Here is a 25,676-nt window from a genome sequence, read left to right on the forward strand (position 1 = left end):
TAGTAGAGACATCTTCATTGATGAAAATTACTCTATGGAATTGGACATCAAATAACACGAGTATCAAGCCTTTGATGAACTCAGGCTTGGAAGAAGAAGAAGAATACGTGGATTCAGATCATGTTTCACCAGAAGAAATAGTTGAAAATTTTCCTGAGGTGAGTCAAAGACCTTAAAGGACAAGGATGCCTCCAACAATACTACAAGATTATGAGGTGACTACTAATAATGAAGTCATGAAGTTGGAGATCTTATTAATTTTGCATTGCTAGTAGACGCTGAACCTAATAACCTTAACGAAACCTTGAAGAGTGAATCCTGGAAAGATGCAATGATTGAAGAATTTTCATCCATAGATAGAGGAATCATACATGGAAATTTGTGAAATTTCCAGCCAACACCAAAGAAGCTGGGGTAAAGTAAGTCTATAAGTTGAAGCATAACCTTGGTGGCTCAATTGCTAAACACAAGGCCATGCTAGTAGCAAGAGAATTTCTGCAAAGAACATGTCTTGACTACTCAGTGATCTACACTCTAGTTGCAAGGTTGGAAATAGTCGGGGTTAGTAGTAGTAGTAGCTTTGGCTTGTAAGAGAACTAGTTAACATTTCATCTTGATGTAAAATCTACCTATTGAATGGACCATTGCATGAAGAGGTCTATATCACTCAACCTTCAGGTTTTGTGAAGATAGGAAAGGAAAGGATTGTGTACATACTGCATAAATCCCTTTATGGCCTAAAAAGGCACCAAGGGTCCGAAACAAGAAACTTGATTCCTACTTGGTCGAATTGGGTTTCATCAAGTGCAGGTCTAAATATGGTGTATATGTGTAGTCAATGGGAGATGAAAAAACATTCATAGGCCTATATGTTGATGACTTGTTGGTCACAAGAAACAACATCAACAATTTGAAGAAGATTCAAGCAGCTTATGAACAAAGAATTTGAGATGTCTAATTTAGAATATCTATCATATTTCTTAGGGATAAAATTCTTAAAAATTAAAACAGGAATGATATTGCATCAAAGGAAATATGTTAGAGAAGTTATCAAGAGATCCAACATGCTTCAAACTTATGAATAATGGGAATGAAGACAGGATAGATGCAACTATATTCAAACATATAGTAGGCTCATTGAAATATCTATACAACAACAGACCTGACATATGATTCTTGGTTGGAAAAATAAAAAGACACATGGATGATCATAAAGTATCCCACATGAAATCAGCAAAAAGAATCCTAAGGTACCTGAATGGAATAGTCGATCATTGTATCCTTTTTCCTAGAAGCATAAGTGATGATGATGTAATGATCATATGTTATTCAGACTCAGATTAGTGTGGAGACAAGTCTAATAGAAGGAGTACAACTGGCTATTTTTTCAAGGTTTTTGGTGCAACAATCTCATTGTGTTCTAGGAAACAACCATTTGTTGCACTATTTTCATGTGAACTAAAATATATTGCAGGATCCTATGCAGCATGCTAAGAAGTTTGGATTGAATCAGTGTTGCATGAGTTAAAAGTTTCAGTAAAAAAACTACTTGTTCTACAATTGGATAACATGTATGTTATCAATTTGGAAAAGAATCAGGTTCTTTATGGAAAGATAAAGCACATAGAAGTCGGATTCCATTTCTTGAGGGAGAAGATGAATCAAGGAAAGCTTGAAGTAAGACATTGCAAGTGAATCTCAACTGGAAGGTATTTACACTAAAGGACTGAAAATCAAAAGATTCTTGGATCTTAAGAAAAACCTAAGAGTTGTTCAATGTCAATAGTTGACATGTTTTACTTAGCTTACATGGTTTTTGTATTTCTTAGGTTGGATTATAGGGAGCATATTGTGAGATAATCCAATATTATGGTATATAGAAGTTGGAGTTATTTAGAAGGTTGGTGTGTAGTAAAGTTAGTCACTTACTTCCTACTCAAGTAATATCATTTTAGTATAAAAGCACATTGATACTACTCAATTGAATATTCAGTAGTAACAACATTACAATCAATGTGCTTTTATACTAAAATATGGAACAACATTACAACCAATGTTGTTATTACTCAATTGGTTATAATGTTGTTCCATTCCTTCTCTCTCCCTCCCTCTCTCTCTCTCTCCCTCCCTCCTCTCTCTCTCTCTCTCTCTCTCTCTCTCTCTCTCTCTCTATATATATATATATATATATATATATATATATATTATATATATATATATATATATATATATATATATATATATATATATATATATATATATATATATATATATATATATATATATATATATATATATATAATCTTTTCTTTCAATCTGAGTGCAACTAGTGTTTGCACTAACAATTGCTTTTTAGCTTTCCAAGAAATTAATGAATTTTTTGGAAAGAAATTTTAGAATTCTATCTACATTCATGTGTCAAGAAAAACCCATAATCAACATCATTTTATCTCCTCAAGTGTAGGATGAAAGGAAGAGGCGAAAATAAGCCTTAACCAGAGGACTGTTTCCAATAGTGCAACACATATTGAGTTGTCTTAAAGTGGGTGAACTAAATACATTGTTGGATATAGGAAGTTATATATGCTATATGTAGTTGTTATTTCTACTAAGATGTTAGATGATACCATTAGCAGATAAACATCAGTTTATTATTTACAATTGATTTTGAGATAGACGGTGATACATATCAAATTTGATTATGCTCCACATAGTTCAGAACATTGTGAGCACGCGAGTAATTCTAAAATGTTTGACTAATAGACGTATTAGATTGCAGAGATGACATTGCCTATATATTACTATGTTGTGTCTAGGGGTGGAATAACAGGCCCTTTCCGTTGGGCATGGCCGTTTTTCTCACACTTTTCGTGGGGCAGTGATGTAGCCTCAAGTGCGCGGTTGTTGCAAAGTAATAAAATAGATATCGAACCACAAATACCAACGATTTAAATATCAAATTCATGTCCTATCAATGTATATCTAGAAAAATCAGAAATATGGATTTTAGTAAACAACTTAACAAAAAAATAATTTAAATGAAAACATCTTAAATGGAAAAATAACTTAAATATCAAATTAGGGCTAACAGGACCCAGGGTTACAGTTCATATTTATAATATAATTACATGATCCTTCTTACATATATTACGAGAACTTTACATAAATTATAGAAAATAGATAAAATTGGGCACTACCTATTTTCGCTAGCGCATTGCCCCTATCGACGATGAATAATCCGCCGACTTTCACATTGTCTGCATTATTTTTTGATGAGTCATTAATTTTTCCTAGGTATATATTTTCTGAAATTCGTCCAAGCGCTTTCGCTGCTTTTGATTAGGTTGTTTAAAAATCTGCGTTATAATATCGACATGTATCCTTTCAGATTACGGTCGATACCTGAGAACTACTTACTTTTGTAACGAAGTTGGAATGCATGAACTTAAATTCTAAAGTAAGTTCAATTAAAATTCTTGCTTTCGAAAGTAACATATCATATGATAGTTTATGATATAATCCCCATAACTCCTAGTCCAAAGAGAACTGCTCACTCATGGTGAGGGCAAACATAATCACAACGGTATTCATCATGAAACTCATAATAATTAATCATAACAAATGAATAATAGAAAGAGAATGAATTATAAAACCTGAATAATGAATAAACCTTGTTCCACAAATTTCTCTCTTGGATACTTGAGTTACAGATAAAAGTAGAACAAAAAATACATAGAAAACTAAGAATGAAAATTGGAATAAAAGTTGGGTACTAAACTCATAACAGGCTATGAGTTTTATAGCAAAATAGTAAAAGTGCATAATATCTTTGGTTAAATAAGAATTATTCATATTTTAGACAAATCAAATATTGCCTAAGAGCCACAATTAAAAGAGAATCAACCTAATTAACGAAACAAAACAACTTGAAAACTTTCTCACGCCTCCCTGATACGACTCGTAATAGCTGCTATAGGCGGTTGTAGCAGGCCTCTGACTTTAGTACTAGGAAACTTCAAATAGGAGAATCTAGGGTTCTTGCTTCTACGGTTCATATTAGCTGCTACGGGTGGCCGTAGTAGCTCTTTGGTTTTTGTATGGGAGAAAATGACTTTTTGTCGTTTTGCCCTATTTTGCTTGTCTTTGATCCCTATTTGTCTTGGATGCTCATTAGACCATGAAATTAGCAAGAAATTACAAACCAAAGAATAAAACATGAGAATATAAAGTAAATCGAGCAAAATGTAGTAAAATACTTAAAGAAAACAACTAGAAATAACGATGCAAAGACCACTTATCAGGCGGGGCATGTTTTCAGGCCTACACCCTCTAATATGTCCGCCGCCGCCCGCCCAGTTTCTTTTTGGCAAATTTTTCAAGCGCGGACATTGAAATAATTTTTTCAATTTTTAGACTTAAAAGTGTAGTGTGCGCAAGCCCGTCCCACCCCGCCCTCACTTTTTTTTTCGGGGCAAGACAAAATTTTAGGCTCGCGCCCTAAAAGAATGCAGGCTTCATTTTTTTGCAGGCTTTTGTGGGATGGGCCTAAACAGGGAAGGAATAACCATTTGACACCCCTAGTTGTGTTATCTTGGAATGTAGAGGTGAACACGCCAGGTATTGTGGCTCTAGGCCTCACTACTTAGGGTATTTTTATATCTATGGTATATTTGGAGCGAATTTCTTAGGCTCAAACCATTACACAATCTCTAGGTCCTTGGTTATTTTTTAAGGTAATTGATCTAAAACGTATTGAAGTGTTAAAAATATTTTAAAAAAATTCGAGATTAAATTTTCCTACTGATGTAGAGTACTTATCTGGTGAAGTCCTGATGTAAAGTACTTATCTTTTAAGCACTCATGATATGTGTCGTGACATTTGTGTCTATCTATTTATTTGACTACTGCAATGATGTGACTATTAAATTTTGAGATGTAACCAGGAATATTAGGTATACTAATTATGTGTGCTTATGTTTGATCATAATAAGTGCATATGAATCATTCGTAATATTTGATGTAACATTGCGATAATCATTTTATAAACTTCATATCTTCCATTTCCACCATTATTGAGTTTCAAACTTTCTTTTAAGCCTTCAAGTTTTTTCTGCTTTGTGTTTTTCGTTCGTCCAACACTTCAATTCTTTTTTTTCTCGGTATGTCTGATTATGCGTATCTATTCCTTTTTACAATTCTAAGCCCTAGTGCATTTCTTACTTTTTCCTCAATAAGATATGACATTGGATTAGGTCCTAATGTTCTTTTATACAAACTTAATAAAAATCTTTGTGATAGAAATTTTATAAGATATGACTAGGTTAGATAAAGTAATAAAGAATGGTAATTTGTATGTTAGAATGATAATTCTATTAGAATATTTTATTTGCCTCTTCTATCTTTAAGTAAAATATATTTTCCATGACATTCATGTGGCTCCTTGCAATGAATGTGTACTGGTTAGTTTTGGTAAGGTTAATAAAGAAGAACTAGATTTCTTCTAGGTACATAAGACTTTATTTACTAGGATTGGTCTATGTCTCCCTTTTACAAAGTTTAAGTGCGATGTGATGTCTTGGTTTAGTTTCACTGCCTCATAAGTCCATTATATTAACTAGGCATACATTATATGTTTTGAGTTTGAATGTAAACATTAGAAAGTGCATTGTTCAATTTCCATGTTTTTATGTTTTTACGTTTTTACACCCTTAAGATCGAGGGGAAATTAGCATGTTTTCGTACGCTCTAAGATACAACAGAGTTGCCACTGAACTTTATTTATTGCTGAAGGAGAGGGAAAATATTGATTAAACGCAGGGGAAGAGAAATGGGTAAGGAAGTCGGTTATGCAAGGGGAAGGTATTAGCATCCCTCACACCCGTTGTACTCACGAGAACCATTTTGGTTGTTATTTGCTTGAATGGGTATTATATCTAATGATTACTTGTAAATGGGAAAAATAAGTTTGTTAATTAATGTGCTCACCAAGGATTCGAACCCTCGTACCTACGTATTCTCATAGTGCGATGAGAAAATCAGAGCTCTGTAGTTCGTGGAACCAAGGATAGGAAATGAAAAAGAAAGTGATAGAAGTGGTATTTAAACCAAACAATAGGTAAAAAAAAAAATATTAATAGAAATACATAAATGGTGTTTTAACCGAGAATATATGATTAACCAAAAGAAAGAATGGTCTTTTAATTGAGAATTGGTGATTAACCAAAGGAAAAGGGAGTATGATATTTTAACCAAGAATCAATGATTAACCAAAAGCGGGGAGGAAATGGTCTTTTAACCAAGAATCAGTGATTAAGCAAGGAATGGGAGTATGATATTTTAACCGAGAATCGGTGATTAACCAAAAGCGGAGAGAATTTGGTCTTTTAATTAATAATCGGTGATTAACCAAGGATAGGGTGTGTTAACCAACCCGAACTCGTTTGGGACATGTTTGGGTTTTAATTCTCCATCCCTAATGGGGATTGAGACTAAGAACATGGATTGTTTTGGGATTCTGGTTTGGGAGAGGTAAAAATCGTCCTCGACCCGCCCCGTTGTCAAGCCTAGGTGAGTATTTCAATTGAGTTCTTTATGCGAGATTTTAAGTTGAGTTCCTCAAAAGAGACTTTAAGTTGAGTCCCTAGAGTGGGGCTTTAAGTTGAGTCTCTCAGACGAGACTTTAAGTTGAGTCACTTGGGTGAGACTTTAAGTTGAGTCCCTCAAGCGAGACATCATGTTGAGTCTCTTATGTGAGACTTTAAATTTTGTCCCTTAAGCGAGACTTTAAGTTGAGTCCCTTAGACGAGACTTTAAGTTGAATCTCTTAGAGAGAGATTCTTTCAATTTAGTCCCTCAGAGGGTGATTCCCTCAAGCATTGCTTAGGCGAGTTCAATTTCGCCTTTGTATTCTCGCCCTTCGTATGACAATTTATAACCACGCCCTCATGGTCTTTTCTTTAATGACTATGTCCATGCCTTTTGGAGATTTGATTATGAAATTCTTGGCGTTGTGGCTTTTGTGTTATTCAGGGCTTAGGCGACGTCGCTTGCTAAGATGGAGATGGTTATTTTTTTGGCGTTAAATGAGTAACCTATTGAGACGACAAAGATCCTTCAGTGAAGGTCCAAAGATATACTTCCTGATAATGTGTCGACAAGGATTCTTCATTGAAGACCCAACAATGTTTTGCATGATAAGACGATAATGATCCTTTTCCACGTGCTTTTATCTCTGGTGCTCCCAAAATGATTTCAATTTATCTTGATACTCATGAGATAATTTGTCACATTTTAATCTTTTATGGGCGACTTGTTACCCATTTGCGTGTCAACTCGGTTACTTTTAGTCATTTTGATTCGCCGAATCACTTTATAATCCTAAAGAAGTCCATTCATAACAACTAAGTGCAAAATTCACATATGTCCCTTTGATCATCGTTATCGCAGTCGCCACTAGCAGTGACGTCACTCATATTTAACTTGAAACTCATGTTAGTTTTACTGGGGTCACATGGTGGACGCCAATTATACATGCTAAAAAAATGGAATGATGACAACCTCATGTTGTGTAGGATTGTCCTGTGTGTTTAAGGGTAATGTTGGCTCACGTAGAGTGGTGAGAAACTTTGTGTACCCGTTAAGGGAAATTAGATCCCCCCTCTCTCATTCCGGGAATGAGATATTTACAGAGGCTTATTGGATGTGATTTAGGAAGCCAGAGATGGCTTGCCCTAGTTTCACCACCAAGGAATGTGGTCATTGAAATACTTAGTTTCCTAGGATCGTGAGGAAAGCGGTTTTCTCCCTTTGATTGACCCCAAATCAATTGACATTTGGAACACGTCACTGCACACCTTCACTGCATGAGTGAAGTTAATTCGGATGACCCAAGTCCAATAGGGAGACTAGGTACCCATGTCGGACGGATATCGCCCATCGGCTGATGTCATGGGGCAAAGTCTTAGACGACCTATGGTCTTATCTGAATACTCGCCTAGCCCGATATGTCTGACTTTTCCTTCTTCGTCTTATCTTATCCTTACTTAGAGCCTAATAAAATTATATTGATACACTCTCAAATCCAAAAAACTTTGTTCTCTCATTTTTGAAAAATATAATTTTAAATAAATTAAAAAATCAGATAAAATAACTTTGTTAGCATATTTATAAAAATTGATTTGATTCTCTAACACCAAAAAATAACTTTGTTCTCTCATTTTTAAAAAATATAATTTTAAATAAATTAAAAAATCAGACATAATTTAAATTTCGAATCACATCAAGGTTGATTTGAATTAAGTGATTTTTAAAATTTTGATTTGAATACAACCATTCGAAACAAAAACATAAATATATTTTATAAGTATGGTTCGAATACCCCTTCAAATTGATTTCATTCTCTAACACCAAAAAATTTAAATAAAAAATTATATTTATAAGCATATTTACTCCATTATTATTGATGTGAAGTAGAGTATGAAGGAGTATATGGTAATTAATTTAAAATTTAAAAATAGCATATTCTTATTAAAAATATTTGAAGTTTTTTTATTGACTACTGTTTTTTCTTTTGACAGATATTGACTATTAGTAATTAATAATGTTATTTTAATGATAAATATTTGATGGATATTTTATTTTATTTTGCCCTCTCTATAAATATAAATAGGAGAGAAAGAGAGAGAGGTACATGTTGCATCAAAATGAAAATATTTGAATGAGTCTCAACTCAACTGTCATATAATCCACCAGCTGTGAGCTGGACTGGAAGTCATGATCAGAAACAAACAAACAAACAACTCTGCCTGGCTAGGGAACACCACAATTTCCTGCTTCACCTGCGGCACAGTACTACTGATCTCTCTTCTTCTCTGTCCTATTTAATATCTTCTGTTTTTTTTTCTTTCTAAATTGAAGCATTACCTTTTTTGCATCGTAACACGTTTTTATAAATATTCATGATCATGATTCTTTCTGAAATGAAAGGGTCTAACAGTAACAAATTGTTCCAGGTTCTGTTTCCAACCAGACCAGACCAGTTTCTAGGTACCATTTTGCTACAGAATACAAACTTCGGAGTAATGGGTAGTTTCATTCATGTAATTCAGTTAACGTTTTTCTCCCAGAATAGTAATATTAATTTCATGTGGATTTTTTTGAAACTTTTTTTGATAATTTGGAGTCAGAAAATTTCATTCATAGTGAGATGTTCCATTTCAATTGAGTCATTGATGGATTCATTTACTGAATTTGTTTTAGACAGTGGAAATTAACCAGTGGTTCTTCAAGATAAGGGAAGGGTCCCCAATGGTTAGTATTAGTCTTCTTCTGTATTGACAGTTTTTTTCTGATTATTTGTCCCAACTTGAGTGTACCACTAATTTGTTTAAATTATTCATAAATAAGTTAATTTTTTATTAATTTAAATCCGATAAACTATCAAAATAAATAGGGAGGCTTATTAGTAAAAAATTTAAGTATTGGGTCAACTACAATTTAGACATTATTGTATTCAAAGCAATTTATGGCACCACTACTCCAATTGTGAAATCTTGAAGAGATTTTGATAGATATTGTTCTCAGTTACAGTCACCATTATTTATTAAATAAAAGCCAATGTGGACCCCAAACGATTAACTGAATTATTTAAATAGTAAGGTGGAGCCCACCACCATTTTCTATCCATTCATTCTTGTTTCTTTTTCTCGATTTAATATACAATGAATTTCAAAAGTCCAACTCACATGATTAGTTATTGTGACACATATTTCCCTTATGGGTGAGATTTTTCTGTGTCTCACTTAGATAGTGACTAAAGAGCATGCTTGTCCCACTTTCTCAAGTAATCTATAAAAAAAAAGAAATACTATTTATTTATTGAATGTAATTTATTACTAGTTGTTAAATGAATCTACTACACTAGTGGCTAATGGAACAATGGCTGCTACGTGGATATAAATGGGCCTCACTACTTTATTATATATGTCATGAGGTGTTACCTCCAAATAAATAATGAGTGCATGATCTTTCTTCATCCCTTCCTATATTCTTTAGTAAAGTGACCAACGGACATCACCTACGTTTAAATCACCTTGTAAAAACTTGTAAAAAATAAGTAAAATTATAACATAATTGAAGGAGTTTTTAGACTTTTATATTTGTTTGTTTATAATAATAATAATAATAATAATAATAATAATAATAATAATAAAATTTACTCAATCAACTTTGAAATTACAAATTCAAATTTAAAGTAAGGGGTCAAATTTAATAATATTATATAAAATTTTAATTTAAACTCAAATAAGATATCAAATCTAACAATATCTTCACTTTTTGATTAAATGAAACCATATAACTATTTATATAGTCAATTATTAAATATAAATAATTCGTATATAATTAATTGTGTCTAAATTTATATAATTAGTTTATAAATATAATTATTACATTATTTTTTTTTTTAAAAAGTCAATATTTGAAATTTGCATATTACAATAAAGGAAAATAATAAATTAATTAAAAAAATAGAGATATCATTTATCCTTAACATGTTTTATAGTATCGGATACGTCGTAGGAGTATAGATTACAACATTACTAAAAAAAATATTTCGTAATATGATATTATTTAAGATATTTGAATCAATCAAAGTAATATGTGATATTTAGGCCTCTGTATTTTTATTTTATTTTATTAAAACATTTTTCACTACGATCCTTAATGACAACGTGATGAAAAGTAAGAAGACCACTTTTAATTGCAGTTTAAATTTCAATTGTGGTGAAAAGTAGCGTAAGTCTTGAGTTCAAATCTTGATATTTTTGGTTTTTCTTACTTATTTTTAAGCCACTTTTCACTACAATTAGAATTCCAACCGTGGTGAAAAGTGGCGCCTTCTTATATTTTTTAAAGATATACAACGCTCTTAGTTCATTTACTTTTTTCCTAGATGTATTTAGACAAACTTCATCTTCTGCCTTCAAACTTCTTTCATTTATGAAACATTATTCCTCCACCAAACTAAACTTAAAAACATCATTTCTTCCATAAACGAAACTCAAAAAAATGTCTTCCATTAACGAGTTTCAGAACTTCATCACCTCTTCTCAAAATTGAACGAGACATAAAAATGATGGATTCAACTTAGCAAAGTTAGTTCTTGTTGTTGTTATTGTTGTTATTGTTGTTCTTGTTGTTCTTGTTGTTCTTGTTGTTCTTGTTATTTAACTCTGTCGAATACTAGCTACTCCAATTTCGAATAACCGTATTTGACTCTCTGTCGAATATGTTCACCTTCTTCTCCTATAAAATGTATTCCACCTTTTGACGAATACATCCATATTCAACTACTAATATCTCGAACATATTCAACTTTAACTCAGTCGAATCCTAAACTTTACAAACTCGATTAACATAAAGAATTACACATTTAACATGCCACATAGTTCATTTGTCTAAGCTATCTACATTTATCATAGTGCTCAATCTCTTGAACAATTCCACCCGCACAACCTTCGTCATGATATCTTCAATCTGATTCTCATTTCTACAATATTCCAAGTTCAAGTTTACACTCGATACTTGCTCTCTAAGATAATGGAATCTCATCTCAATGTGTTTGCTTCTTCCATGTGTTTTCAGATTCTTGGCCAAATTGATAGTAGTCATGTTGTTGATTTTCATGATCATTTATCCATGACTTTCACCTGCAATGTCTTTAATAAGATTCACCATCCATGTTGCTTAACATGCACAAAGAGAGGCGACTATGTACTCAATCTCACATGATGATAACACTACAACTGACTCTTTTCTAGAGCTCCAAGAAAGTGGTGCACCACCTAGCATAAACACGTAACCAACTGTGAATTTTCTATCTTCTACATCACCATACCAACTCGAGTCAGTGTATCCCACTAGTTTGCATTCCTTTCATTCATCTCTTGCAGGAAACAAAATGCCATAGTCGAGAGTTCCTTTGAGATGCCTTAGTATCTTCTGTGTGGCTGCAAGGTGATATACCTTTGGCCTGTTCATGAATCTACTCACCATACCTACACTTTATGCTAGACCAGGCCTTGTGTGATAAAGTTATCTTAATGATCCAATGATTCTTCTATACTGAGTTGGATCCACTTCATCGCCATATGGATCCTTTGTCAGTTATAATCTTTTTTCAGCTGGTGTCGAAGTTACATTGCATTCCTCCAGCTAAAATCTCTTGAGTATCTCACTTGCATATATTTTTTGGTGCAACATCAACCCTCTACTACTCTTGTAGAATTCGATGCCAAGGAAATATGAAATGTTTCCTAGGTAAGACATATTAAAGTCCTTGCTCAGGTCACATTTAAAATTTTCGATCTCTTCTTGCAGCTTCATGTTATCAACATGTCATCAACATAGAGACATAGTATAAGAAGTTCACTCATGCTTCTCCTAACATATACTCCATACTCAATTGTGCACTTTATAAATTCTTTCTCCCTTAGAAATCCATCTATCTTCTTATTCCAAGCACTTCGGGCTTGTTTGAGTCCATACAGAGCTTTATCCAACATGTATACCTTGATTTCTTGGCCTTACTTCACAAAACCAACCAGTTTTGGTACATTAACTACTTCATCTAAGGATCCATTCAGAAATGCACATTTCACATCCATCTGACACATATACTAGTTTTTCATGTTTGTTAGGCCAACAACCAACCTGATTGTTTCGATCCTAACAACTGGTGCAAAAACTTCATCAAATTGGATTCCTTCTATCTGAAGAAATCCTTTGGATACAAGTCTATCTTTATGTCTGGTTACTTCTCCTTTTGGATTTAACTTTACTTTGTAAAACCACTTCACATTAATTTCCTTCTTACCTTACAACAATTTGACTAGTAATCATGTTTTGTTTACTTCTATGGACTCCAGTTCCTCCATATGACTTGTATCCACTTTGAATCCTTTAATTCCTCAATTACATTGATTGGCTCAGTATCTACATGGTGTCATACCCTAATTTTTAACCCTAAGTTCCCACATCCCATTTGCATCTTTTGCATACAAACAAGGTCACATCTTGGCCCTTCCCTTAACCATCTTTGGGTTTGCTTCTTGCAGGGATCACCAAGCACCTCTTTGTTTTACCTTTGTGTTTATTTGATTCATTGCTTATCTAACCACTAATAAAAAAATATGTATTGCTTTCCTTAAGTTTAATGTGCAAGGTAGGGCTCCACAAGTCAAAAGCATCTCAAAGTGTGGTGGCTTACTTCTCAAGAAAAGTCTAAGGTTCATGTGTTTATTTCCATGCCTTCTTCAACAAGTAACTTCAAGCTTTGAGCAAACTAATCAATATATAATCAAGTACACCTTATATTGAGTTCATATGATCACCCATGTGCTTTGAAATGCAAGGAAAGTCCAAGTGTACAAGCTTGTTCCAAGTGGTTTGACCTAAAAGTCAACATTTTAAAGTCAAGGTTCCAAGGATCACAACTTCTTCAATTATAAACGTTTTTGAATTCCCCTTTTTGAATATGACTCTTATCAACATCCTCCACAACTTATCTTTACATGACAAGATCCAATTATACTTGGAGGATCATCAAAAGTTTGGAGACATTATAGGTCATTTATGGACTTAGTGAAATTTGACCTATTTTCAAGTGACTTTTTGCCAACTTTCAAAGATCATAACTTCTTTAATTTTTAGCATATGAAGCTGTTTTTTTTTGCACAATGCCATTGGTGATACCTTCTACAAGTTTTCTTAAAGGACCAAGGTCAAATTATGCTTGGAAGGCCATGGAATTCATTGGGACATTATAGGTCATTTTCAGCCATGAAACACTCAATTTTTTCTAAGTTATGGAGCCAATATTTTATGCCAACTTCAACACACCATAATTTTGTGTTCAAACATCCAAATGCAACCTTTCTTGGCTCATTGTAATATTGGCCATGATGTTAACATATTGCAAGAAGAATGGGATAAAAAAGCCTCTTGAGTAGGATGCCCCATTGAGTTGAACATGGTGACTTGAAACTGAAGAAATTACCATTGCCCGAAATTTGATCATGACTAAACTCAATTTAAAGCCAATTTAGCAAGTGTTTTTGGTCCTAAACATGTTTTAACAAACCTCCAGAAGTGAATCGACACTTAAAACACATCATTTGGCTAAGTTTTGAGGAGTTTCAAGTCACACTTTTCACACACTTGGATCAAATTCGTTTTTCACGAATTCAGCATCATTCCACACGTATTTGGATTCAATCATATTCCCTATAAATAGAGGAAGTTATTGTCTTCATTTGCAAGCTTTGGAGAGCCAAGAAACCCCTGCTGCAACTTGAAATTTTTCCAGAAAATTCAACTATCGTGTTTTAAGTTTCAGCCTATTTCAATCCATTTTCTTGATTCTATTAGCTCCATCGACATCCTCTAAAACTTTTGCAACAATTCATAAGCTCTGAGACCTTCTGAATTGCTCCAACCATACCGAGCTTCATCAACTTTTGATCACCATTTATACAAGGTAGTTTTGAGCATCATTTAAACTCAAATAAGTTACCACAATGTAGTCCTTCATTCTCTGATGTTTTCCTCTAACTTATCTGGTGTTGATTGATTGTGTTCATCATTTAATTTGATTTTTCGTGGCTTGCTTGTTTTTGAAACTTCTTTGAAATTCCTTTTGCTCAGTTCACATAAATGAATTTGAGGCATGAGGTTGAATTCAGGATGAGAAGAGGATCACAATGGTGGTGGTCTCATGTATTGAAGTTACCAAACGATGAAACTCTGGTGAGAGGTCACCGGAGAAGATAACCAGAGTATTTCTCAGGTGGTCTGAGTTTGGACCAGATACGTTGGTATTTTGAAATGTTTTGATTGGTTAAATTCAAACTGGATCATGTGTTCTGATTGCAGCGCGCTCCATTGTGTTTCTCATCATTTGGAGTGTTGGATCTACCACGTCAATTAATGAGGTGTGATCCAACGCTCCTGGTTTTTTCTGATTTTTATTCTTTTTCTTTTATTATTTTAAATTGCTTTTTCTTTAAAAATTCGTAGTAATTTCATTTTTTATCCAAAATAATTTCTAAAATTCTCTTTTATTTTTCTTCATCTGATTTTTATTTTTCCATATTTTATTTCATTTTCTATTTTTCATGAATTTCCTTTTTTATCCTTTGTTTTAATTGGTTTAAAAATATTTTTCTGCATTTTAAAATTCTAAAAAATTTATTTCATGTTTCTCATTTTATTTTCAACCTTTCATGATTTTCTTGGCCATTTATTTGGTGTTTTGAAAGACTTTGTGAAATTTTCATTTTACTCCCATTTTAAAAATCATTTAAAACACCTTTAATACATTTTTATTTCATTTAATTGCATTTTTTAATTTGTTTGACCTTGTGGACTTTTGTTGGCCTTGGATCATCATGATTTTGACTTCAAGTCTTATCAAACTCAATGGATCTTAGGTGTTGATGGGGTGAAAACCCTAATCCACCAAAATGGATGATTGATTTTGATGATGACTTGATCAAATTTGTGATTCAATTTGGGTGTGACCTCTCTTGTCCCCTTTCTTCTTCATCCCCTTCTTTTTCCTTTGGTCAATTGGATGAATTTGTGTCCATCTTGTTCATGATGTGTGGATTGGTGCTTGATGAACTTTCATCATTTCAAATCTACCTTATAAGTGATCATGAATCATTTAAGGTACTTTGGATTGATGCGTAAGTTTGTCATAAGTATCATGAAATATGGATTAAAGTAATGGACTATCCTCCTAGCCTTTGTGCTTGATCTCCCCCTTTCTTTTTCTTTTCTTGTGTGGCATAACTTTAGGAGGATGATTTATATATCATTTCTCTAACATGTACTAACACAAACATTATTATTGATCGACCTTAGATAGTTGTGACTTCTACATAAGTCCAATTATGATTGCTTAACATAGCGCTAAATTTGTCCCAGAGGCAATGACATTTTTATAAGTAAGATTGTAAGTCTCTTATTCCTCATGGTATTGTGTGAAAATATTGCTCCTTTTCCATTTGTGAGAGCTAGTGGCATACTTGTTGATTTTATCCAAGTTGGATCCCTTCTCATAAATGATGTATAGGTTCATATTTTCATGCTTTTGAGTGGATAGTTGAGTGTTTCTCCAAAAAGTAACCAAAACATATTTTCTTCTTTCACTAACATTTACTAACATCTTATTATATTAACCTTATTTTAGTGTCATTTACTTCATGCTTTTTATTTCTTGTTATTTACTTTATGCTTTTATTTTATCATCTCATATCATATTTACTCTTTGTCTATGTGGACCTTTATTTATGTTTATGCTCTTTTTCCTTTGTCCATTTGGAATTTCATTTTCTTTTATAATACATTAATAAAGGAAAACCCCCTAAAAGGAACTTGGTTATCTTGATTCATAAGCTTATGGTTACTATCCTTGGCATCTTTGTGAAGTTATGGACTTAGAATTATGATCTTGACCTTTACTTTGGGACTTGTGACTTAAGAGCCTAGAATCCACCTGATACTGTAAGACCCCAATTTTGACCCTAAGATCCCTCATGCAACCTCATCATATGCATTAGCATTGGGATCACACCTTGGTATCCTTCTTACCCCTTATTCACTAGGTTTGTTTTGAGAGAGATCATCAAGCACTATGTGATTGTATCATACTTGTATATTATCATTTTACTAACCAAAATACCAAAAATATGTCTTTGCACTTGCCTAACCCTTTTGTAGGTAGGGCATGATCACCATTGATCTATCAAGTTCATATCTAGGGTTTAAGACCCTCATGGCTAAAAGCACAACCAAGGATTGATCCACAATGTCTCAAAACATCATATATGAGTCCCAATGATATTTACATGTTATTTTCATCAAACATTCTTCAAGAGTTTGGGGTTGGTTTGCCTTGGAAACCCTAATTTGTCTGGGTATCCTGAGTAACTTCTTCAACAAGTTACCTCACCAATTGATCAAATTTCTCAAGGGACACTTCAAAATTCATCATCTTATGCATATATGATCTACCATGAGACTAAAAAGTCAACATAATTGGAATTTAGCAAGTTGGTGGATGGTGGTTGACTAGATGAATTCATCTGATCAAAACTGGGTCTCCCTAGACCTTATCTCCTACAATTCTCATCATATGAAAATGATTCCAAGATAAACGTTACTCTAAATGACATTACAAACAACTTTCATGTTGAGGTATAGATCTAGTTTTGCTTTGAAAGTCATTTTCTATGTTGAAACATTATAGGTCATTTTGTCTAAACCCTAGTTTGAAAGTCAACTTCTAAAGGCCATAACTTGCTCAATTTTTATGAGATGAAAGATTTCCAAGTTGCACAATCAAATCCAAGATGTCTACTTCAACTTTTATGTTTGTAGTGAAAGTTAAATCAACTTTTATGAGCATGTGATATGAAGATACATTATAGGTCATTTTTGACCTATACCATTGAACAAGTGATTTTCCTCAACTTCAAAAATGCATAACTCTATCATTAATAATCCAAATGACATGAAATTAGTGACCATTTTGAAGGTATTTGAAAGAGATACAACTTTGATAAAGACAGGTTTCTCATTTGGAGCTCACATGAAAAGTTAAGAAAGGTGGAACATTGAGGTATATGACTTGACACTTAGAAAAATTTTCAACATGTTGAAATTTCCAAACTTCCACCTCAAAATTCACCTTGATCCAAGTTCCAAATGGAAAAGTTTCCAACATAATAATTGTTCCCCTTGATCTAAGCTTTCTAAAGAGTCCTATTTGATTCATTTTCGAAAAGGTTTGCTAGGGCTGCATATTGTCTTAACAAGTCTGCTTCAAGTGGAAAGATCAAATGTTCAAAACATCACATTGCATTGCCTTGCCATTCAAGCTTCATTTCAGATGTATTTGGACCTAAATGGGTTGCTTCATGGGCCTGTACATGCTCATGCAAGCTTGTGCATGACATTGCCAAATTTGGAAGCAAATTCAAGTGTGAAAATATCATTCCCTATTGCTATAAATACAAGCCCTCTGAGCTCATTTGAAAGGATCTTTGCGTGCCAACTTTGCCCCCTCTCTTCAAACCCTCACAATTCAAAGGAAAACCTGAAAAATTTCATTTGAAAATTGAGTTTGAATCTCACTGTTTGGAGATTCAAAAACTCCAGGATCCAAAGCTTTGTTCCATTGCTAAACCACTTCTGCAAGTTTCCTGAGTGTGATCAAGCAAGGATTGAAGCAAGCAAGATCAAGTTCTGCACAACATTGAAGGTATTTTCCATAAATTTTCTTCTCTTCGATTCTCACTTAATTTTCATCAATTCTCTTGGATCTTTGGTTGTCTGAAGTCCTACCAATGTAGGCAAGAAGATTGAGTTGCTTTGAGGTCAAATCGAAGCAACTCAGTTGATACACCTCAAAATTCAACTCCTCGTATCTTTCATTATATTTGGAGTTAGTTAAAATTGAGGTCAGATTCGTGCTCTACGCTATTTTTTCTTTCAGATCATGTCCTCCTTTTTCATTTATGTGATGGTGATGACTGAACCAGTCCGGTGAGGCTCTCCTGAGAATGTGACTGGAGTTTCAGCGCCGGTGATGTGCTGGATAGGTAGAACCATTGATCTTGTTCAAAATGTTTTAATCTCACGTGTTGCTTATAATTATCACTTGTGTTACGCATTGACTAGTGACTATGGTGGAAAGCACGATGATGACCACTTGATCTGTCATATCAATTAATGAGGGAGATCAAGTGGTCCACGTTTTTTGCATTTTCTGAATTTTTTTTTATTCCTTTGATTTTCATTAATTCATATTAATTTTAATATTGATCCAAAAAATATGAGAGTTTCACCAAAAAGAATTAAATAAAATTCTCTTTCATATTCTGAATTAAAATTATTTTTTGGATCATTATTAATATTTTTCATGATTTAATTGATTTTGTGAATATTTTTAATTGTTTAAAAATACTATTAAGTTTCCAAAAATTCTGAAAAAATTTCTCCAAGGTCCTTTGACCTTGTTTGACCTATGATAAATCTCATGGCCATTTCTTTGGTGTTTTGATGAGGTTTTAGGAATTTGGAAAACCATATTTAATTTAATGCATTATTTTTAGTATTTTTAAATTGAATAAATGCCAAATAATTGTGTTGAGCCATTTTGATTGCTTGTATGAGTTTGACTTGTGTTGTTGGGCCTTGGTCAAGGTTGATTTAACTTTGTTATGTTAAGATCATTGGATTTAGAGGATTGATGGAATGTACATTCCATCTCCCAAAATGAATGAATGATCTTAATTTGGTAAAAGTCCTCCTTTGTCCAATTTGAGTTTTGATCCATTCCCCCCCTCTTCATCTTATTCCCCTTCTTTATGCATTCATATCATGGATCTATGATATCTCTATATCCTAAGTCTAGTTGATTGCAAAATCAACATAAGTATGGATGAGATTAGGTCACCTCTTTTGCATATTCTTTTTGTGTGTGGTATGTTTCATGAGCATAGTCCAATATACTATGTCTCTAACATGCATTAACATCAAAATTCTATTGCCCGACCTCAAATAGTTGTGACTTCTACATAAGTCCAATTATGATTTCTTAACATAACGCTAAATTTTTGACACAAGAAGGCATTGCATTCTTGTTAGTGAGATTGTAAGTCTCCCCTCTTTCATGGTATTATATGAAAACTTTGCCTTTTTTCCTTCCTTTGAAAGATGTCTTGGTTCAAGGATCCATGCTTGTGATAAGTGGGTTGAGTGTTATCTAAAGAATGACTTAAAATAAAAAGCAATACTAACTTCTAACTTATTAACAACTAACATTTAATTTCAAGTCATTTACCTTAATGCAATTTAATTTCAAGCTTTATTCATTTGCCATTATTCATACCATTCTAATTGTTTATGTCAATGTCATTTTCACTTTGTCCATTTGGACCATATTTTGTGATATATTTTGCTTGTGTTTGTTGGTGTGGTCTTTAGCCATTAATGTACATAATAAAAATAAAAACCCTAAAAAATATCTTGTGTGGACTGTTGGTTTGATCTGAGACAATTAGACTTAGAATTTAGGCAACACTCCCAATGCAAAGGACTTGGCCAATGCCAACTTTTATGAAACCAAGTGCTTGTAATTTCAAACTTCATCTAATACATCATTGAAGATCCCTTTGAGTTCATCTACAACATGATCATTGTGAAGCTGTTATTTTGAACCCGTGACTTGTGGAATTCATCTGTTACATGGGAAAATTTGAAGAAGATCATGGAAATGGCTAAGCTTGGATATCTTTATTTGATGCCTTGCTCTTCAAGTTGATATTGTATGCATTGTTTGTTGCTTGATTCTAATGTCCAAGGGAATTTGGGTTTCTATATGACATTCTTGTCTATTGGATTGCAGCCAATTGGTCAGATCTTTCCAACTCTTAACTTTTAATTTTGTGCTTAGGATTAGTCTCTTCATCTCCTCCCCATCTCTTTAATTTTAAAATCTCTCCCTCCTTTTTAAAACTTCTTTGTTTGTACTTGTTTCTCTAAACTTCGAATGCCATTTCCTTTTCAAACTTCTTTTCTCCATCAAACTTGTAAATAAACTTAACTATACATGACTTAAAATTTTTTAAAAGCCAAAAAGAACTAACTCATTCAAATCATTTTTAGGCCTTTGTGTCTTTCAAACTTAATTTTGTTAAAAGCAAAGCATCCACTTTGAAATTTATATCACGAACTACGAGGTTTTGATCCCTCATTTTTTATGTTGGTACGTAGGCACAAGTCTGAAGGTCTTGTCAAACACAAAAATATAATTAATGAATTCTTTTCTCATCTCCTCATTCTATTTGTTTGTAAACATCATTTTGTACAAAATACATATGCATACAAAAAAGGGCTCCCTAGGAGTACCTAGGACATTTTGGGTGCTAACACCTTCCCTCTGTGTAACCAACTCCCTTACCTGTAATCTCTGGCATTTTATTAGTTTTGATTTGAAAACTTCTTATTTTTGGGTTTTGTTCGTAGTTTTCCCTTTTCCCTTGGAAACAATAAAAGCATGGTGGAGACTCTTGTTATTTGATGTCTTTCTTATTCATAGCTTGATGATCATGAATTTACCTTTACAGATACCTTTGACTTTGGACTTCTCTGTGAAGACTGTACTTGGTTATTTTGGTTTCATCTGACACATGGATTACTATTTGCTTATTTTTCTTGCTTCAGGCTTAATCCAAAGGATGGGATTCTTGCGACTTATCTCATAAAGCTTGCTATCTCTTGGTTAGATTTTTCTTTCTTTAGATGTTACTTTACTGCTTTAGGATAGTATCTTCTTCTCCTTCCCCTTCTTTAATTTTCAAAATCTTCTCTCTTTTTTCAAAACCTTATTGTTTTTAACTTGAATCATTTTTCTCAATAAACCTTGACTTTTGTTAAGTGATTTTTAAAACCTTTTTCTTAATAAATGTCAATCCATCTTAAGCATACTTAGACCAATTTCAAAGGACTTAAAAATTGTCTAACTCATTTAAACCATTTTGTGCCTTTTGTGAACTTTTCTCTTTTAAACTTTTTCTCAAGACATTAGACATGAGTCATTTCCATAGTTGAGTTGTAATCCTCTTATCTCCATAGTATTGATGATAATTCTTTTCCATTTATGAGACATGTGGCATACTTGTTGATCCTTATCCCAGTTGGAGTCCTTCTCATGATGATGCAAAGTTCTCATACTTATGGGTGACTAGTTCAATATTCTCCTTAAAATAAAAAAAATGTTTTTTTCCATAAAAATGAATCAAAACAAACTCCTTTTGTTATTTTTACCATGAATTACGAGGTTTTGATCCTCCATTTCACTTTGGTACGCAGGCATGAGACTTTAAAAGTCTTGGCAAACACCAAATCATAATAAAAATGCTTCTTTTCCATCCCTCCAAGATTTTAACAAACAACACCTTTTTCAAGCTAAAAGATGCATATTTTCAAAGATGTTCCCATGGAGTACCATGGATGTTTAGGGTGATAATACCTTCCTTTTGCATAACTAACCCTTGGACCCTTGTTCTCTTTTGATTAGTTTTGTTTTAAAACTTCTTTGGGTTTTGTTCGTACTTTTTCTCTTTTCCTCTGGAAACAATAAAACCACGGTGACGACTTTTGCTTTGTGAGTTAAGTTAATCAATAACTAATCTAATTTTTTTTACCCCTATAGAAAAATGCTGACTTTGTTGGGGAGTAGTCCCCAGTGGGTTAAGCCCATACTTGTTTTTGTGCATATATTATGTTTCCTGTTGTTTGTTGTTGTTTGTTCTGTCTGGTGCTTGGTGATCTCTGTGTGGTGAGATAAGTCTTATACCCGGACTTGGGAGATATTATGATAGGAGGGTGGTATAGTCATGTTTGGCTTACATGGAGTTAATACTTAATAAGCTGACTTGAGATCCCCCGTTCAGTGGAGGGCCCTTTGGGATTACCGATGTCACACAAGTAGTCGTAGTTGGCATTACTTTTTCCAACCTGGGAGCCCAAGAAGTTGAGGACCTTAGAACCCTTAACCCATCTTGGGCTTTTAGGACATAGTGATGTGGCTATTGAAGTGTATACTTGAATTAGTTGTTACGTGATACTACACTCGAACGAGTTTCTCTTAAAAATATTATTGGTTGATGAGTAGTCGTAAAATCTAATAATATCCAAAAGATGGAATTATGACTCTGGGAACTTTTTAGAACCTTGTTCTACAAGTGATTATACCCTTAATACATATATTGTGGGTTGGTTCTTACCCTTGGCTCCATGCTCGTGACTCCGAACCTTTAGACCTTGTTTGTGTGCTTTGTGGGACCTTGTTTGTGATTGTTGGTTCATGCACTCATGGCATTCATAAGAACTTTACTCAATTTTCAGGGAACTTAGATACTTTTGTTACAAACATAGTAGATATTTTGATCATGGATATTGGAAGAAGGAATACTCGGAAATATAATTTCAGATGTCTCGATCTCATGGAATTAAGGAAGCTAACATATTTTGTGGATGATCCTAAGGGTTTCAGAGACGTTTTGGAAGACTTTTATCTGTGATATCCACTAATGTTGAGGATGGTCTTCTCTGCACTTTAGTTCAGTTCCATGATCCTGTCTACCGATGCTTCACTTTCCCTTATTATCAGTTGTTGCCTATCATGGAGGAGTATGCTCACCTTTTAGGTGTACCCGTTTCTGATAGAGTTCCTTTTAGTGGGGTGGAAGGAATTCTTGAATCTCAGGTTAATGTCAAAGCCATTCATCTGAGGAAGTCTGACATAGATGCCAATCTCACTGTCAAAGGAGGTATTAGAGGGTTTGAAGCTAGCGGAAATATACCCGAACGCATCGCACGCTCGAACATACAACAGAGTCCCTATCGAACTTTATTCATTCCCTAAGGAAAGGGAAAACATCGATAAAACCCGGGGAAAAGAGATATAATGGTGTAAGACCCTAATTTTGACCCTACGATCCCTCATGCTATCTCGTCATATGCATTGGCATTAGGATCACACCTTGGCATCCTCCTTACCCCTCATTCGTTGGGTTTGTAGTGGGAGATATCACCAAGCACTTTTGATTGTATCATACTTTTTTTTCATTATTTACTAACCAAAATACCAAAAATATGCCAATGTATAGTTTCTTGCTTTTATAGGTAGTATGTGTGCTCACATATGCTCTATCAAGCTCATATCTAGGGTTTAAGACCCTTAATGCAAGGAGCTCAATCAAGAAATGGTTCACATTGGCTCTAAGTATTATATATGGATCCCCATTATCTTCACATGTTATTTTGATCAAGAAATCATCAAGAGTTGGGAGTTTGTTTGCCTTGGAAACCCTAATTCATCTGGGTATCTTGTGTGACTTCTTGAACAAGTTTCTTCAATAATCGATCAAATATTTCAAGGGATACTTCACATTACATCATATTATTCATATATGATCCTCCATGAGTCCCAAAAGTCAAGATATTGTCAAGCTAGCAAGTTGGTTCATGGTGGTTGACCAGAGAAAGTCAATTGGTCAAAACTAGGGTTCCCTAGACCATATCTCCTACAACTTGTGTCATATGAAAATTCTTACAAGATCAAAGTTACTCAAAATGACATTTAACCCAACTTTCATGTTGAGGTCAAGACCTAGTTTTTCTTGGAAAGATTATAGGTCATTTTGTATGAACCCTAGTTTTGAGGTCAACTTCCCAAGACCATAACTTGCTCATGTTTTACGATATGAAAGTCATTCAAGTTTCATGATCAAATTAAATATGTCTACTTAAACTTTTATGTTTGGAGGAGGTGCAAATTCAACTTGAAAATGCACGTGTCAAGAGGAAGCATTATAGGTCATTTTGGGCCAATACCATTGAACAAGTGATTTTCCTCAACTTCTTAAATGCATAACTCCTTCATGAAAAATCCAAATAAGGTCAAATTTGAAACCAGATTGAATAGGTTTGAAATAGCTACAACTTTGATGAAGGAACTTTTCTCATTTGAAGTCCATAGAAAAAGTTATTCAAGGTGGAAGAAGTGAACATTTGACTTGGGACTCAACAAAAAAATCGAATATGTTTTATTTCCCAAACTTCCACCTCAAAATTAATCATGATCCAAGATTCAAATGAAAAAGTGTTCAAAATTAAAGTTGTTCCCCTTGACCTCACCTTTCCAAAAAGTCCAAGATCACCTTATTTGGCCAAAGTATGAGGGACTTGCGCATAGGTGTAAGTTAAATGACCATTTGGATAATTTCAACTTCCATTTTTCATACACATTTGCATGGACTTCTAACATGATTTCAGCATGATGAACATTGAATTTTGGATCAGATCACATCATCTCATGGGCCTAGTTCACGCCCATGCATCCATGCAAGGGAGAATTTCAAATTTTTCCAAAATTGGAAGTGTGCAAAAATCAATCTCATGGCCTATAAATAAGACTCTCATTGCTCAGAATTAAGGATCTCATGCCCAAGCTTTGAACCTGCAACCACAAACCCTCACCATTGAAGGATAAAGTTGAGGATTTTCTTTGAAAATCGAGTTTCAATTCTCCATCTGTTTTGAGATTGAAACTCCAAGAGTCCATCCCTTTCCTTGATCCATTTCACTTCCATCAAGTATCTGAAGCAAGGCCAAGCATAATTGAAAGCAAGATCGTGCCAATCTGAAGCTCCATCGAAGGTGATTTTTTAAAAATTTCATCTCTTCGATTCTCCCTCAAATCTCCATCATTCTTGTTGATTTTTGGTTGTCTGAAGTCCTATCAATGTAGGAAAGAAGGTTGAGTTGCTTTGAGGTCAAATCAAAGCAACTCAGTTCATGATCCTCAAAATTCAAATCTCTGTATCTTTTTATATACTTGGAATTGGACAAAATTGAGGCCAGATTCGAGCTCCTGAGCATTTTTTCTTTAAATCCATGTCTTTGTTTTTCATTTTGGTGATGATTGGTGGTGGACCAGTCCGGTGAGGTCCACCGGAGAAGAAGACCGAGCCCTAGCTCTGGTGATGTGTTGTCATGCATTTCAACCATAGGATCCAACTGAATTGTTTTAATCTCGTGCA

The 25,676-nt window shown here is 33.8% G+C and overlaps 1 long non-coding RNA gene across 1 annotated transcript; it reads left to right on the forward strand.

Moving 5' to 3' along the window:
* The first annotated feature begins 8,682 nt into the window (after positions 1-8,682).
* LOC127092585 (uncharacterized) lies at positions 8,683-9,420 on the forward strand. The gene is made up of 2 exons (XR_007792221.1): positions 8,683-8,847; positions 9,012-9,420. It is a non-coding gene; the product is annotated as an uncharacterized LOC127092585 (long non-coding RNA).
* Positions 9,421-25,676: the final 16,256 nt, after the last annotated feature.

The sequence above is a fragment of the Lathyrus oleraceus genome, chromosome 6, assembly GCF_024323335.1.
Source record: "Lathyrus oleraceus cultivar Zhongwan6 chromosome 6, CAAS_Psat_ZW6_1.0, whole genome shotgun sequence".
NCBI classification, from domain to species: Eukaryota; Viridiplantae; Streptophyta; class Magnoliopsida; order Fabales; family Fabaceae; genus Lathyrus; species Lathyrus oleraceus.